This window comes from Lagopus leucura, unplaced genomic scaffold (genome assembly GCF_019238085.1).
Source record: "Lagopus leucura isolate 7727_CA_CO unplaced genomic scaffold, USGS_WTPT01 Super-Scaffold_100157, whole genome shotgun sequence".
Lineage (NCBI taxonomy): Eukaryota > Metazoa > Chordata > Aves > Galliformes > Phasianidae > Lagopus > Lagopus leucura.
In genome coordinates this window covers 20,966,432-20,985,224 of record NW_024962334.1, presented here as the reverse complement: position 1 = coordinate 20,985,224, position 18,793 = coordinate 20,966,432, and positions in this window count along the sequence as shown.

Genomic DNA, 18,793 nt, shown 5'->3' with positions numbered 1-18,793 from the left:
AAGTTATTAGACAGTGAAGAATGTCCCAGGATTCTTAAGTTTTGTAGTGCAAAACCTAGCTTCTTCTGTAGTTGGCAGGCTCTTATGGAGTTCTCTGTGGAAAGCTCCAAGGTTTTTTTAATTTGAATGTCAGCCATCTTTTTTTGAGTAACGTAAGGCTACATCTATGTTAGTGTATTTGAAGGCTGTTTTACAATCCTAAGGACCTGCCTATGGTGTGACATGACTGGCATCCACTTGACTTAGCTTTTTCCCTTGCTCTGCTCATGAAATCTGTTTCTTTAAAATAAAACAATGGATTAATCTGGGAGAACTTTATTTTACTATATGAGAAACATTCAGTGCTTATATCTTGGTTGCCTGCATGAAAATTATTTGCTTATTAGGTTTACCAGCTTTTGCTAGATGCTTCATCTGTTTCTCTCCTGCCTGCCTTCAGTCATCAGTCTGTTCACACTCTGTTCCTTACTAACTCTTTATGGAAGATAAGTGTCAAGAGCTTTTGTGTCCTGTGGTAACCCGCATGAGATCTTCTAGTACTGTGCTGAACTAGCATGGGATTAGAATAGAGATTAGAACACGTTACTATAATAACTCTTTTTTAAAAGTCCAAATATTTTTGGAGGAATGGTTGAAAGCAAGGAGGAAATAAATGGATTCTGGGTATGATTTTGTAAATCTAGCATTTAGATACTAGGAGGAAATTAGAGAGAGAACGGTTTCAGGATGTCAACATTATCTTTCAGGGATCCACAGTTTATATAACCTTACGTAGGTCTTATAGATACTAGGTTTTTTAAGTCCCACCAAATAATGTTAGAGAAGGTCCCTTCTTCTTTGAAGCTCAACACAAGACTGATGTAAATAGGGCTTGAAACATTCCATACAAAGAATTGTGCACAATATTTACTAAGGATAAAATACTACTGAGGACACAAGACAAAAATACTAATTTCTGTTTGACAAATTGTGCAAGACTTTGAATTGGACACTTCTTGCATTTCCTTGCTTAGAGAGTTAAGTCCAAATATGACCAATATGAGCCTTGTAGGAGCATGAAAAAGGTTCAAGTTCCAGCACCAGGTTCCAGCTTCCAGGACTATGGTTTGCAGACTTGAAGGTGTGATAGATTCAGTTTGGCTTTCTGTTACTATTGCTACCATATCAAGGGTGGTATGTTTACGTGAGGAGGTGGCTGCTAGAGGGGTAAGAGGAGAAAATGAGGTGCCACAAACGTCAACATTTTTTGATATGTGTCTGATAATATAACTATAGAACTTTATCAGAAAGCAAGGTGACATGAATGAGAGGGAGAATATCTAGTTGAAGAATGTGTGGTGTAAAAGAGAAGAAACTTATGAGAAGTGTCCAAGGTGTTCAACAATTTTGAAACACACGCAACATATTCTTCACCTACGTTACTTCTCTATTTCAGACTTTTGAAATGGAGACTGTTTATTCTTGAATCTTTTTGATTGCTGCTTCTTTGTTTGTCCTTCTTTCTCATCAGCATAATGAGATCTTGCTGTAAATTCCAAAATCTTTCCATGGTCTCTCTATGGTTTTAGCATAGTTGCCATCATTTTGCTAGAATGGATTTCTACATGGGTATTTCTGTCACTTGCCTTATTTTTTTTCGAGAAAAAAAAAAAAAAAAGAAAAAAAAAAAAAGAAAAAAAAAAGCAAATAAAGTCTTCTCTGTACATTAGGCCACCTTGCTGATTGACAGATCTTTCTGCTGTCCCTGTACAAGCTGGACTCCATTGTCTTTTTGCACAGACATAGACCAGTGGCTACATTTCTGCTGGCACTCTTGAAGACAGCGTGGGATGTTCTTCTTTCAAGCATGAGAACGTGTACTGCTGCTTGTAATTCTTGCAAGAGTCAAAGGTCACAAATGATTTAAAACCATTGGTTTCTCTTGCTGATTTGTTCTCAGATACTTTATAGGCACTTTGCAAATCAGCTGTGTTAGAAGAACTTTAGGCTGTAGAAGATTTAGAGAGGTATTTTAAGCAGTTTCATAATAAAATACATCAGCAGGGGGACCAGAATTACTACAGCAATTCAAAACACTGTTCTAACAAGAAATAGTCATCCATATCCTGTTCCATAAGACAGATTAAAAATGTACTATGAGAACCTATGGGAAGCTGATAAATATGTTGGAAATGGAAAAGGTTCTAGTGAATACCCTCCATTTAGAAATGTAAAGAAGTAAATGGACTAAATAAAAAGTGGAACATGCAGTTAGTTCACAGTGCAGTCTAAAGCACAGACTTGGGGACCCTAATTTATTTAATACTTATGGTTCACCAACCAGGAAAGATTTCAATGAATTCTTCTTTATTTTATGCTTCTTTATATTTTATTTAATATTTTATTTTATTTTATAATACTTAATATTTTAGTCTGCAGCATTTTCTCTTGGTGTCTGTCAGAACTTGGAAAATCATTATTTCTGTTTGTCTTTCTTGCTTCTTCCTCATACCCCTTTTCAACTTTCTGTCTTCTTTCTTTTATCATTGTTCCTCTCTTCTACCTTTCTTTTCTTCTATTTGCACAACAAGAGAAATGGACTGCTTCTGTTTTTCTTGCTGTTACAATTGGCCTTCTAAAAAGTGGTGCCGTTAATCTGAAGCTTGCAGTTGTCTCAAAATCCCATCCAGTTTGCACAGCCATGAAGAAAAAGTTTTTGTGTGATATGGACTGACTTGGCCTGTGAGCAAAGGACATTTATTGATTGATTCTGACCTCAGCCCTGTCAAAGAGCGTGTGGGGATTCTGGTGGATGAAAAGATAGGCACTAGCCAAAAGAGTGTCCTTGCAACCCAGAAGGCCAACTGTATCTTGGGCTGCACCAAAAGAGGAGTGATCAACACGGGGAGGGAGGTGATTGTTACCCCTTTGCATTGTCCTGGGTGATCTTCTCTAGTGCTTGATTTAGTGGCTGGCAACTGCGCCCATGGCAGGAGATTGCAAGAAGATGATCTGTAAGGTCCATTTGCAACCCAAGCCATTCTGTGATAAGTCTTGTAAGGCAAAAGGATACCTCATTTAATGAGAAGTATATAGGAAAGAACACAGACCTGTCTTAAGATTTTAATGTCTCTAATTTTGCTAATTAAACAAAAGCAAACACCAGGGCCAAAACATGCTTTAAAAGCAGTAAGTAGGTCCATGAATATCAACAGAAAGATAGAGTAATCCTTCCTTCCCAAATGTGAATTGCTTTGGATAGGCCTAGTAATACCAGTGGCCAAATACAAATTTATTTTTCTTTGACTATTTTAGCCTGGTTTGGGGCTTTCCTCTTTTTTAAAAATAGTTCCTAAATATTCATGTAGAAACCAAAATCCCCATCTCATTTCACTTACATTCTTTTGACAGAGTTGCAGTGCGTATTAAAATGGCTGGAAGTGGCTCGAACAGATTAAGAAACCCAAGAGCTGGTTTGGTGTCACAGGGACTAGGCAAATGCGTGCTTCATTTCTGTGCAGCTGCTTTCTTTCTTACAGTTATCGAAGTGAGAAAACTGCTAGTCACGTGGGGAGAGGGAGAAGAAGTTGTATGTAGGGTATGTACAGTGGAAAGAGAGTAAAATCTGTTTGCCCAAGGTACCATTCTAGCTGACGAAGTTTTGTATCTGCCAAATTTGTTCCAAGCCTCAGCTGTGAGCTGGCTCACCCCAGTGTGGGTTCATGGTTCACTGCACGCTTTTCTTTGCTGGTCTCCATCACTGTATAATTCTCCTTCCTTTCCTCCCTGCAGATATTCTGTGTTTCTGCCTGGACTCATGCTAGGAACTTGGGCTGAATGCTCCCAGTATTGCTAACTGTGTGTTATCGACTAACTCTATCTGTGGCTGCAGGACGCCCCATGCTGGGCAGTGGGAGGCTCACTGGGGGCACCAGAAGGGAGATCAGAGCCTTTAGCTTGTTAGCCCTGTAAGGAAGCAACAGAGATATCTGAAAGACTGGTAACTGAATAAGCTGAATGTTCTTTAAAGTCCTTGCATACTGTTTTCAATGTTGTTCAAGCTCTCCCCTGGTAGAAGCTGCACTTCATGAGCATGCCACTGTCCAGTTCCTTTGGAGGAGCAGCTGCGTTGGCTGGATTGATGATCCTTATGGTCTTCTCCAACCTTAATGATTCTGTGATTCTAATTTAGGGAGGTCAACATAGTGCAGTTCAGGGAAGGGATCAGAAAAAGGAAAGTGTGCTGTAATTCATAATACCACTGTCTTTGCAGAATCCTTCCATCCTGAGCTGTTTAGGAACCATAGGTACAGAATTCATTTTGCCCTTCTCAACACAGTTGAATGTATTCACTTACGCTGCAAGCAGGGTAAAGGCTGAAATTTTGCAGTACACACTCCAGGCTAACTAAAGAAAGGCTATAAGTTAAAATCTCCCCTGTGACATGACAAATGCGTTTAGAACTTTGCTGCCTGGATAATTGTTCGCTCTCTGGCTCTGGTCGGGTCGGGGGATAGAGCCAAGAGCCCTCTTGGCGGGCGGGCGCTGCGGCTGTCCGGGGCCGTCAGTTCGCGGCGCGCTGCTGCCCCCTATAGGGCAGGCGGGGAAGTGCAGCTCTGCTGCGCCTCTGCGCTCCGTTCCTGCAGCACCGCCCGCGGTATTCCAGCAGCGCGCGGTTATGTCTGGGGGGATATCTGGGGGACTTGTTCTTTTTCAACCTGTTGCCAACTTACATATTCGCGTTTATTAAAAAAAATAATAATAACAGGACAATGCGGGCATAATGAAAATAGACATTTGTTTTAACTTAAATTCTTTTTTATTTTTTAAAATTAGATCACAGACTCACAGAATGGCCAGGGTTGGAAGGGACCTCAAGGATCATGAATCTCCAACCTCCCTGCCACATGCAGGGCCACCAACCTCCACGTTTAATGCTAAACCAGGCTGCTCAGGGCCCCATCCAACCTGGCCTTGAACACCTCCAGGGACGAGGCATCCACAGCCTCTCTGGGCAGCTGTTCCAGTACCTCACCACTCTCTGGGTGAAGAATTTCCCCCTGATGTCTGACCTAAATCTCCCCTACCTCAACTTAAAACTGTTTGCCCTCGTCCTACACATATCAACCCTTTCAAAGAGTTGATTCCCCTCCTGTTTGCAGGCTCCCTTTAGGTACTGAAGGCTGCAATGAGGTCACCCCACAGCCTTCTTTTCTCCAGGCTGAACAAACCCAGCTCCCTCGGCCTGTCTTCATAGAGGAGGTGCTCCAGTCCCCTGATCATCCTAGCGGCCCTCCTCTGGACCCTGATCCGTAATTAATATTATATCTTGCTCTTTTGAAAGTACATCTGGTCAGCGGATTTAGGATTTTCAAATGGAAGTTATAATTTACTTAAGGATTATATTCCTGTGTAATTGCTTTGTAGCTGTTTAGAAGAATTCCTAAATTTTTGGCACTGGAACAGTTTGCCCAGAGCAGTCAGTGGTGGATGCCCCATCCCTGGAGATATCTGAGGTCAACCCAGATGGGGCTCTGAGCAACGTGATCTGACAGTCAGATGTCCCTGTTCACTGCAGGTGAGTTGAACTAGTTGGCCTTTAATGGTCCTTTCCAACTCAAATAATTCTTGATTCTAGAATTCAAATCTATAGTAAAGAACAGAACGCTTTACTGCTTGTGATTGAAAGTTCATGCAGCATCAACACAGGTAGGGCAGTGCCTGAGTTAAACAATAGACAGGATATGAAAAATCTGAAGAGGAGACAGGATGGATTGGAAAGTGATGAGAAGAGTGGACCCAGAGCAGAGACATAGCATAGGAAGGCATGGAAACATGAGAAACTGTGACAATGTTGTAAGGAAAGAGAATCAAAACTGGACTAGAAAAGTAGGAGAGGTACCTGGAGTTCTGACACACAGTGTAACTGCTGGCATTGTAAAGAGCAGTGGAAGATCTGTTATTGTATCATTTTGTCATAATTAACTTTTAGCTTTCCTGTTTCACTATTTAGGAAGCATACTGAATGTTTCTGCTTGTTACGTATTACTTTTAGTATTCTATACAAATATGTCATTATACCTACGTGATGGGGAACAGGAAAAGGAACATCTCTGAGTTTAAATGATAAAGGAAATCTAGGAAAAGAATCAGGGTGATTGAGAACCAGGAAGGAAGGCTTGAGTTCCCTATCTATTTTTAAGCCAGTTCCAGGTGCTTTTCTGTAGGATGCATTTCATCTGTGGGAGGAAGGTGAGCTGCAGTGCCAGCGTGTGCTACGAAGGAGGGTGTGAGCACTGCGTGGAATTTCCTTTTCCCACATAAATCCCCACTTATTCCTGGCCAATGTAGGGGTGAAGGGCAAGAGGGGCAGTGAGTTTAGACACAGTCAGAAAACTGAGAGTATGAGAAATGTAATTGGTTTAGATGCCTTTGATTGGATGTCACCTTGGCAGGAGGGAAAAAAAAAAAAAAAAAAAGAAAAAAAGAAAAAAGTAAAAAAGAAAGAGGAAAAGAGCTCTCTTCTGTCTGAATACTCAAACTGCTAACTTGGATACACAAAGATCACAAGCAAAGAACACTGTGCAGCAATACCAAAATCTGTATTCTGAGCTGAATGAACATCCAAAAATGCCTTTGTAGCTCACTTGGTATAAAATATCCTCTAAAGTATTTTAAACTAGTTTAAAATTATTTTAAAATCATGTCTGTCTCTACATTCATTGTGGTGAACAATTGCCCTTACTTTCTACTGGTTTCGTGTATCACCATAGTACATAGTAAAGGAATCAAATTAATTAATCTATCTCTTTTAAAATAACTCAAAGTATGTCTCTGATATATGCTTTTCATATTTATTTTGCTACAGCTGTCTTGTATGCTGCTCCTTCAAGACACAGCACTAAACATCACATACAAGTAAGTATACCAAGGATAAATTAATTATGCTTTTAGCAAAATGCAAAGTATTTTACAACTATGATATGGAAAAGAAGACAGAAATAACATTTTTGGCCTTCTCCTATTGCCTTTTATACTCCTCCCACATATTCAAGTTCAGAGATGCACCCAGTCTTGCTTGATTTATCAATTTGGTTAGGACAGATTTACACCTCAAGGAAAGCAACAAGGAGGACTCAGGCAAAGCTCCGAAGTCCTCCTCGTAACATGCACTGTTGTTTTTGGATGCTTAATGTCGGTCAGCAAAGGTCCAAAATAGAGAGACTGCATCTCAAACAAACAAAAGACATTGCCCATATATGTTCTTTCACGTTTAAAGTAGGCTTATTTCTCACTCATCTTTAGGACTATTGAATTTGAATTGTGACAACCTATTCTTCACTACTGGTTTCAAGCTACTTTATGCTTTCTAGTGAATGGCAATTAAATCAGATTTTGTTACTGTATCAACTCATTTTGTTCGATATTTTTTGTAATAAGGCTAAATTAGCAAGAATACTTTCCTTTGCCTAAAACCCTGAATAGGCATATACTGAAAAATACAATGTAGCATAAAAAAAAAAAAAAAAAAAAAAAAACTGGGGATAAATGAATGGCAGAATAAATAATTTATGCTAATGAAATTACTGCAATTAGTAGTTCCACAATGACCCTTTTAAAAGCCACAGCTGTTAATGTCAGGAAGTGCTGTCACCGCTGACCTTATCATAAGAGAAAGTGACAAATTGGAAATGCAGGGAAGACCAATCATCAAAGAGGTCTGTTCGGGAACGATTAGTGTTTTCTGAAAAACAGCGTGAATTACAACCAGCTGCTCTCTGGCTCGGCGTGTCTCCCATGCTGTGCCATTTTGTTAAGCTCGGTAACAGTAGTTATTTTGCCCCACTGAGACAAGTTGTCTTTGGCCACTTCCAGCTCTACCGGAACCCACTTCTTCCCTCGCTGATTTACAAATGAAATTGTTGTTAGAGGGCTTTTCAGGGCTGGTGAGTAGAGACCTCTCATAAGGATCATGTGTGAGAAGACTATCTTTGCCTAGGAAGATCTGTATGGCAGGGTGTGCGTGTCGTACACAATAGGAAAGGAGAAAAAGGCTGTAAGAGATGTCAGTGTGAAGCCAAGTGCTGCACAAATCTGCATAAAATGCCCATTCCTGCTGACCAGCCTTGCTGTTAGAAACATTTTTTTACAAGTGCATGTAACATAAGATGGATTTTTGCTAGCTTTGCTTCAACTAATGTATGTTTTTATTATTATTATTTGTAAAGCAATTTCTTTCTGCTTTCCCTAAGCGTAAATCATTCTTTGTTTAGACCTTGCATTAATTTCTGTTGTAGCAATTGCAGGTGAAATACATATTCTTTTAAGCTAGATTTTAAAAGTCATGAGAAAATAATGAGGTTTCTCACTGAGAAAAATGGCAAGATTTTTTGCATCAGCCTGATTGTAATATTAATGATGTAGGCTTCTGTCATGGTTCTATGTTTTTGTTTTTGTTTTTTTGTTTTTGGGTTTCAGTATTCCACATCAAAACATCATGTAGTGTACGGGGCGTTAAAGTGTCACTGCCCCAATTCCAAGTACCTATCCCTGTACATTACAGCAGTCACGGGATCTGGCCCTTCCGGGTGGGGGGGCGCTCTCTTGCTGCCTTGCAGTGGGTGCTGGAGGTGCTTTCCTGGCCGTTCCAAGCTTTTCAGGTTTGACTCGGTCCCGGGAACTCTCTCTCTCTCTCATCTTGTCTGATTTATTAATCTCAATTTCAATTAAATTGTATATATTGTGTTATCTTGTATTCCAATATTATAGTAAAATAAGTTTTCCTCCATAGATTGTTGCCGCTGCTCTTTTCCTCCCTTCCTTTCTTCCCATTTTTGTGGGACTGGGGTGGGGGGGGAGGGCAGAGGCCTGTCGCCCCTGTCACGGACATAGATTGATCTGGTCAAATCCGTGACAGATTTTTGGCGCCCAACGTGGGGCTTGCTGCTTTTTAGCTTTTAGAACGAATCTTTTTTTCCCGCTGCTCTTAGAGAGCTTCGTTAGGGAGCATTATCAGTAGTTCAGGTTTCTGTGCTGGAAAACCTGACCTTGAAAGATTAGGCGTACTGCCAGTGTTCTGGGATATTTGTAAACTTTGAGCACTACTTAGTCTGGATAGTGCCTTTTTTTTTCTTTTTTTTCTCCTCCTCTTGTTAGCTTCAATTCATTAACCCCTTTTTAGCAAGCACCGGTGATGAACCCAGTCGTTATCGTGGGGGCACTGTGTAAAGGATTTAAAGCAATGGTGTTAGTCACAACCTACTGGCCAATAATCCATCTCACACTTACGTGTTTTGGAATTGCATCCGTATATAGCTACCTAAGGGCACTGATGGAGACACCTATGTTTTACCTACTTGCAATGTGGTATGATTTGAATTTTGACATTTACATCCCAGAAGGAATGGCTAATTTCACAAACAGCTACATCCCAAATGGAATAGCTAATTTTACAAACAACACAATGTTCAGACCAGTCTCCAGGTTTTCTTCTCGGTTTATCAAACGTTTTTCAAATCTTGAATTAGTACTCATGTTGTTGTTGTTGTTCGTGTCATCAATTCTCCTGAATGTACTCCAACGCATTCGTAATAAGGAGTCTCCTCCAAAACTAGAGAATGATGACTGGCAGGGAATATGGAGAGGTTTAGGAAAGGTCTTAGAAGCATGGGGACCCGCAGCGTCATGGGATTTTACTCTTGAACAGCTGTGGGATCCTGAGAAACTAAGCCAGTATTTGAATCAGGGACTATGCGGCTTACATAAATCTAAGGAGGTACAACTTATTTGGGGTTTGGCTTGTGCTTACCGTGCCCTATATAATACCATTCTGGAGAGAGAGAGTTTCCGAGCTGAGGTTCAAGCCAAAGGGGAAAATCCCCAAGTCAAATCTAATCAATCACAGGAGACACCAGTAACAATACCAGTTGCTCCTGTGGAGGGCAAGAAATGGAAACGAGTGTCTTCGCGTCTTGAACGAAAAAGAGAAGAAGAGGAGGAGGAGGAGGAAGATCCAGGCGAGGGGCCCTCCTCAGAACCACCACCATCGCGAAAGGCAAAAGGGAAAACTAAGAGACATGCAGAAGAGAGTGATGAAGAGGAAGTCTCTATTACTACTCGCCGGCCTCTAAAGATGACTGAAATCCAAGGTTCAAGAAAGGAGTTTACACGGCACCCGAATGAAACTCTTGTTTCCTGGTTGGTTCGCTGTTGGGACAGTGGGGCCCATAGCTTGTCTCTGGATGGTAATGAAGCTCGCCAACTAGGTGCCATTGCCAGAGATCCAGCTATTGATAGAGGAATTAGTCGATGTTCGGATGAGGCTACCTCCCTCTGGGAACGAGTGTTAATAGCCGTGAAGGAAAAGTATCCCTTCAAAAATAGCTTGAAGATTGCGATGAAGAAATGGGATACAGTTGAAAAGAGTATCCAGTATTTGAGGGAAATAGGCGTGGTGGAAATGCTGTATGACCTTGACTTTGTTCCTAACCACCCACAACAAAACCACGACCCTGAAAAGGTGAGGACAACGCCTGAGATGTGGCAGACTTTAACTTCCCTGACGTATGCTGGGAGTACAGCACAGCACAGAGGAAGCAGTCTAGGAGGTTTCTGGAATGCGTAGAGGACAACTTCCTGATACAGCTGGTCAGAGAGCCCACGAGAGGAACTGCCCCACTAGACCTGCTGTTCACAAACAGGGAAGGTTTGGTGGGAGATGTGGAGGTTGGAGGCTGTCTTGGACAGAGTGATCATGAAATGATAGACTTCGTGATTCATGGTGGAGCCTGGAGGGGGAATAGTAATACTGCTACCTTGGACTTCAGGAGGGCGGACTTTGAATTGTTCAGGGGACTAATAGGGGGAATCCCCTGGCATTCAGTCTTAGCGAGCAAAGGGGTCCAAGAGAGCTGGTTGCTCTTCAAGAAGGAAGTCTTAAGGGCACAGGAGCAGGCAGTCCCCCTGAGCTGCAAAATGAGCCGGCGGGGAAGAAGAGAAAAAGAGAATCTACCGCCTGTGGAAAGAGGGACAGGCCACTCAAAATGAATACAGGGAAGTTGTTAGGATGTGTAGAGGTGAAATCAGAAAGGCAAAAGCCCAGCTTGAATTTAACCTAGCCGCTGGTGTGAAAAGGAATAAGAAACTCTTTTATAAATACATTAACAGTAAGAGGAGGACAAAGGAGAATATCCACTCTTTGCTGGATGAGGCTGGGAATGTGACCACTGAGGATAAGGAAAAGGCGGAGGTTCTGAATGCCTTCTTTACGTCTGTCTTTAAAAGTCAGACCAGTTATCCTCAGGATACTCCTCTCTCTGACCTGGTAATCTCGGCTGGGGAGCACACTAACCCCCCTGTGATTCTGAAAGAAACAGTCAGAGACCTACTGCTCCAGCTGGACTGTCACAAGTCGATGGGGCCAGATGAGATCCACCCGAGAGTGCTGATGGAACTGGCGGAGGTGATAGCCGAGCTGCTTTCCATCATCTGTCAGCGCTCCTTGTTGACTGGTGAGGTCCCAGAAGACTGGAGGCTTGCCAACGTGACTCCCATTTATAAGAAAGGTCGTAAGGAGGATCCGGGGAACTACAGGCCTGTCAGCCTGACCTCGGTGCCAGGGAAGGTTATGGAGCAGATCGTCTTGAGGGAGATCATGCGGCATGTGCAGGGTGACCGGGGGATCAGGCCTAGCCAGCATGGGTTCATGAAGGGCAGGTCCTGTTTGACCAACCTGATCTCCTTCTATGATCTAGTGACCCATCTGGTGGATGAAGGAAAGGCTGTTGATGTGATCTACCTAGACTTCAGCAAAGCCTTTGACACTGTCTCCCACAGCATTCTCCTGCAGAAGCTGGCAGCCAGAGGCTTGGATGGGTACACTCTTGGCTGGGTAAGGAGCTGGCTGGAGGGCCGGGCACAGAGAGTGGTGGTGAATGGAGTCAAATCCAGCTGGCGACCGGTCGTGAGTGGTGTTCCCCAGGGGTCGGTGCTGGGGCCTGTCCTCTTCAATATCTTTATTGATGACCTGGATGAGGGCATCGAGTGCACCCTCAGTAAATTCGCAGATGACACCAAATTGGCTGGAAGTGTGGATCTGCCTGGGGGTAGCGAGGCCCTACAGAGGGATCTGGACAGGCTGGAGAGCTGGGCTGGAGCCAATGGGATGAGTTTCAACAAGGCCAAATGCTGGGTCCTGCACTTCGGCCACAACAACCCCAGGCGACGCTACAGGCTTGGGGCGGTGTGGCTGGAGGACTGCGTAGAGGAAATGGACCTGGGGGTATTGATTGATGCTCGGCTGAACATGAGCCGACAGTGTGCCCAGGTGGCCAAGAAGGCCAATGGCATCCTGGCTTGCATCAGAAACAGCGTTGCAAGCAGGAGCAGAGAGGTGATTGTTCCCCTATATTCAGCACTAGTGAGGCCGCACCTCGAGTACTGTGTCCAGTTTTGGGCCCCTCACTGCAAGAAAGATATTGAGGCCCTGGAACATGTTCAAAGAAGGGCAACAAAGCTGGTGAGGGGTCTGGAACACAGGCCATATGAGGAGAGGCTGAAGGAGCTGGGAATGTTCAGCCTGGAGAAGAGGAGGCTCAGGGGAGACCTTATTGCTCTCTATAACTTCCTGAAGGGAGGTTGTAGTGAGCTGGGGGTCGGCCTCTTCTCTCGTGTCATTAGTGATAGGACCAGGGGGAATGGTTTCAAGCTATGCCAGGGGAGATTCAGGCTGGACATGAGGAAGTATTACTTTTCAGAAAGGGTGGTCAGGCACTGGAATGGACTGCCCAGGGAGGTGGTGGAATCACCGACCCTGGGGGTGTTCAAGGAAAGACTGGATGTTGTGTTGAGGGACATGGTTTAGTGGGAGCTATTGGGGGTAGGTGGACGGTTGGACTGGGTGATCTTTTAGGTCTTTTCCAACCTTGGTGATTCTATGATTCTATGATTCTATGAAAATCGTGACAACAGCGCCGGACAAATATGCCGCTACACTAACGTCAGCGTGTGACAGATACCAGGAACAACAGAGAACGCCTTTAGTTTATGAATTAATTGTTACGCTCCAAAACTACGAACAATTGCTGTCCCCAATTCATGCTGCTGTTGCTGCTATATCAAAAATGACGGAGCAAGTGTCTCAACTGATTAACCGTGACAAACCTGTAGCAGTATCAGAAACGCTTGATGAAGATCAGGATAATCAAATGAGTCTATTGAAGGAGATGAAGGAGATGATGAAATGTATGCAAGCCCACCTAACTAAAGACGATGAACCTTCCTTCTCACGTGCACCATCAAAGATCTCAGCTGTTAGAAGCAAACGCTCTCCAGCTCAAGTAAGGGATAATACACCGCGAATTGTCTTATGGTATTACCTACGTGACCATGGAGAAGACATGAGGAAGTGGCACCGTGAACCTACTGCTGTACTGCGAGCACGGGTGAAAGAACTACAAGGCAGATCAACCACCAGTGCAGTTGCTCCAGTTACCACAGGTAATGAATAGGGGGGCCCTGCCCTCAGTCAGGGGGGGGAAAGGGATAATAGAGTATATTGGACTGTGTGGATTCGATGGCCTGGCACATCAGAACCACTGAAATATAAGGCCCTGGTGGACACTGGTGCACAGTGCACTCTGATGCCCTCAAGTCATGAAGGGACAGAATCAATCCATATTTCTGGAGTGACTGGGGGCTCTCAAGAATTGACTGTGTTGGAGGCTGAGATAAGCCTCACTGGTAAGGACTGGCAAAAACATCCTATTGTGACGGGCCCAGGGGCTCCATGTATACTAGGTATTGATTATCTCAGAAGGGGGCATTTCAAGGATCCTAAGGGGTATCGATGGGCCTTTGGAAAAGCTGCTGTGGACACAGACAACATTAAGCAGCTGTCTGTTTTGCCTGGCCTGTCAGAAGATCCGTCTGTTGTGGGGCTGCTGCGAGTAAAAGAGCAACACGTACCGATTGCTACAAAAACGGTGCACAGGCGGCAGTACCGCACCAACAGGGATTCCTTGCTCCCCATTCATAAGTTAATTCGTCAACTAGAGAGCCAGGGAGTGATCAGCAAAACTCACTCGCCTTTTAACAGCCCCATATGGCCAGTGCGTAAAGGCAGTGGAGAATGGAGGCTGACGGTGGACTACCGTGGCCTGAATGAAGTCACACCCCCACTGAGTGCTGCTGTGCCGGACATGTTAGAACTCCAGTATGAACTGGAGTCAAAAGCGGCCAAATGGTATGCCACCATTGACATTGCTAATGCCTTCTTTTCCATTCCTTTGGCCAAAGAATGTAAGCCACAGTTTGCTTTCACCTGGAGGGGCATTCAGTATACCTGGAACCGTTTGCCCCAGGGGTGGAAACACAGCCCGACCATTTGCCATGGGTTGATTCAAACTGTACTGGAACAGGGCAGTGCTCCTGGGCACTTACAGTACATTGATGACATCATTGTGTGGGGCGATACAGCAGAAGAAGCCTTCACGAAAGGAGAGCAAATAATCCAAATTCTTCTGAGTGCTGGTTTTGCTATTAAGCGAAGCAAAGTGAAAGGACCTGCCCAGGAGATTCAGTTCCTAGGTATAAAGTGGCAAGATGGCCGTCGTCACATCCCGACAGATGTGATCAACAAAATCACTGCTATGTCTCCGCCCACTAATAAGGAAGAGACACAATCTTTTCTGGGTGCAGTGGGCTTTTGGAGAATGCACGTTCCAAACTACGGCCTCATTGTAAGCCCCCTTTATTATGTGACGCGAATGAGAAATGAGTTTACATGGGGCCCTGAGCAGCAGCAGGCTTTTGAGCAGATTAAACAAGAGATAGCCCGTGCTGTGGCCCTAGGGCCAGTACGGACGGGACAGGGTATAAAGAACATCCTCCATACTGCTGCTGGAGAGAAAGGTCCCACTTGGAGTTTGTGGCAAAGAGCATCAGGAGAGACCCGAGGCCGACCCCTGGGATTCTGGAGTCGAGCCTACAGGGGGTCGGAAGAGTGCTACACTCCAACTGAAAAGGAGATCTTAGCCGCTTATGAGGGGGTTCGGGCTGCTTCCGAAGTAGTCGGTACTGAAACACAGCTCCTTCTGGCACCTCGACTGCCAGTGCTGAACTGGATGTTTAAAGGAAAGGTTCCCTCCACCCATCATGCTACTGATGCCACCTGGAGCAAGTGGATTGCACTGATTACACAACGAGCACGGATGGGGAACCTCAGCCATCCAGGAATCCTAGAGGTCATCATGGACTGGCCTGAAGGTAAAAAGTTTGGAACACCACCAGGAGAAGAAGTATCGCGTGCTAAAGAGGCCCCACCATACAATGAACTACCAGAGAATGAAAAGAAATATGCCCTGTTCACAGATGGATCGTGTCGTATTGTGGGGAAGCATCGCAGATGGAAATCTGCTGTGTGGAGCCCCACACGACAAGTTGCAGAGGCCACTGAAGGGAAAGGAGAATCAAGCCAATTTGCAGAGGTAAAGGCTGTCCAACTGGCCTTAGATGTCACTGAACGGGAGAGGTGGCCAATGCTCTATCTTTACACTGACTCATGGATGGTGGCAAATGCCTTATGGGGGTAGTTACAGCAGTGGGAGCAAAATAACTGGCAAAGAAGGGGTAAACCTATTTGGGCTGCTGAACTGTGGAAAGACATTGCTGCCCGAACAAAGAATATGGTTGTGAAGGTGCGCCATGTAGATGCTCATGTGCCCAAGAGTCGGGCTACTGAAGAACAGCAAAATAACCATCAGGTAGACCGAGCTGCCAGAATTGAGGTGGCTCAAATAGACCTGGACTGGCAGAACAAGGGTGAATTATTTCTAGCTCGATGGGCCCATGAGACCTCAGGTCATCAAGGGAGAGATGCAACATACAAATGGGCTAGAGACCGAGGGGTGGACTTAACTATGGATGCCATTGCACAGGTTATTCATAGCTGTGAAACATGTGCCATCATCAAACAAGCCAAGAAGATGAAACCCCTCTGGGAGGAAGGGCGATGGCAAAAGTACAAACATGGGGAGGCATGGCAGGTTGATTATATCACCTTGCCACGATCTCGCAATGCTAAGCATTATGTGCTTACTATGGTTGAGGCAACCACTGGGTGGCTTGAAACATATGCAGTACCCCATGCTACCGCCCGAAACACCATACTGGGTCTCGAGAAACAAGTCCTGTGGCGACATGGCACCCCGGAAAGAATTGAGTCAGATAATGGGACTCATTTCAAAAATTCTCTTGTAAATACTTGGGCCAAAGATCATGGCATTGAGTGGATTTACCATATTCCCTATCATGCACCAGCCTCTGGTAAAATTGAACGATACAATGGACTGTTAAAAACGATGCTAAAAGCACTGGATGGCGGAACATTTAAGCACTGGGAGAAGCATTTGGCAGAAGCCACCTGGTTAGTCAATACCAGAGGATCTATCAATCGTGATGGTCCTAACCAATCCAGTTCCCTACATACCATAGAGGGAGATAAAGTCCCCGTTGTACATGTAAAGAACATGTTAGGAAAGGCAGTTTGGGTTCTTCCAGCTTCTGGAAAGGGCAAACCTCTCCGTGGTACAGTTTTTGCCCAGGGACCAGGATCCACTTGGTGGGTAATGCAGAAGAATGGGGATGTCCAATGTGTACCACAAGGAAACTTGATGCCGGGGGAGTGCAGTTACTAATTCTATGTATATGCATATAACCATGTGTGTGTAATGCATTTAATCATTTTTTTGTTTGTTTGTATATATGTATATATATTTTTAAGCATGATGTAACGATGTAGAATAAGGGGTGGAATGTCATGGTTCTATGTTTTTTTTTTGTTTCTGGGTTTCAGTATTCCACATCAAAACATCATGTAGTGTACGGGGCATTAAAGTGTCACTGCCCCAATTCCAAGTACCTATCCCTGTACATTACAGCAGTCACGGGATCTGGCCCTTCCGGGTGGGGGGGCGCTCTCTTGCTGCCTTGCAGTGGGTGCTGGAGGTGCTTTCCTGGCCGTTCCAAGCTTTTCAGGTTTGACTCGGTCCCGGGAACTCTCTCTCTCTCTCATCTTGTCTGATTTATTAATCTCAATTTCAATTAAATTGTATATATTGTGTTATCTTGTATTCCAATATTATAGTAAAATAAGTTTTCCTCCATAGATTGCTGCCGCTGCTCTTTTCCTCCCTTCCTTCCTTCCCATTTTTGTGGGACTGGGGTGGGGGGGGAGGGCAGAGGCTTGCCGCCCCTGTCACGGACATAGATTGATCTGGTCAACTCCATGACAGCTTCAAACATTTAACTGCATCAACAACCACTCGTGAGCGATTTTCCCAAAGTACTCTAAGCATTACTGACAATGCTTTGGTAGATTACGTGTGACTTTCCTAAGAGTTGGTGTAGCTCATTTAATTCATATTAATTGATTTTTAGGCTTACCTTGATTAATTGAACTGGGTTAGTCTTGTACAGAATGCAATAAATAATCATTAAAATGAAGGAGATGTGACTCCACAAATTATAAAGTTAAGTATGCTAGAAGTCACAGAGGATAAAATGGAAGTTAGTTACAATGATGGAGTTAAATAGGCTTTCCTAGTATTTTCCTGTTGATTTAGCATGCAGTATCCTAGCTTAGACCTGTATTTGGATGTATTTTAGTATTACAGGTAGATATGGTCCTTTGAAATGAAGATAAATGAATTTAGAGTGTTCCTTTATCCCAGGGAAGTGCAATCTTAAAGCTCCTTTTTGAAAAAATGAAGGAAACCAACAGCCAGTAGCTGGCAAAGTTACCAACATCTTTTCACCTCTGCTCACATTGTGCTTCCCTGAGGGCCTCTGGTCTGAGCTGAGGGTATGTAATGGATGGCCAATTCTGCCTGATCCGAAGTAAACAGCATTTAAAAAAAAAAAAATCATTCTGTTCTGAGTGGGAATTTAACAATATTTGAAGTATGTGGAGATGAGAGGATTTAGGGTAACCATTGTATTTTCTTTATGGGATATATTTTTAGGTGGGGTTTTCAGAGGTGGAATAGAAAATTCATATATTGTACACAGAATGATAGAATAGTTAAGGTTGGACAAGATCACTAAGATTATCTGGTCTAACCATGACTAACTTTATTAATTCTGTATTTGTAGTGATTGACATCATCTGTGCTTTTAGATTTTAAGTTAAAAAAAAAAACAAAAAAACAACAAAAAAAAAACTGTTGAAGCACTTTGCTCCTATGGGAATGAAGGCTTCATGAATGCCAGCACAGAATTAACTAATTTATACGCAAAAAAAAGTTGGAGGAGACTCATTTAGGTTCAATGTCCTTTACATGATGACAAAATGATGTTTTAGGTAAACTTTGAAGAATACTGTTATGAGTGAGCCATCCTTAGTATCCTCTTCCGTCGTTTTTGAGACCTTTCTTTGCTCTCATATTTCATTTGTTCCTGTTCCTTGGTTATGCTCAGCCACTCACTCAGGAATCCATTTGCAATTTCAGGGCTTATGACATGCACCTAGAGGGTAGCGGTGGAATGCAAGTGTCACGTAAAAGTCAAATCACAAGAAGATGAAGCTCTGTATGTGGGGTTTTTTGTGCATGGCCCATGGCCAACTGAATGGTAAGAAAGACAGCTGGAGCCTTACATCAGCAGTCTGCTTCTTGTGGGGTCAGCGCCACTTAGCCCCCACTCAGTGCTGCTGTCTCATTTGTGGCAAGTCAGGGATGGGGAGGCTGCTTTCAGCCTTTCTCCACACATACACCTACTCATGACAAGATGTAATCTAGTAATATCTTTATTTAAAACA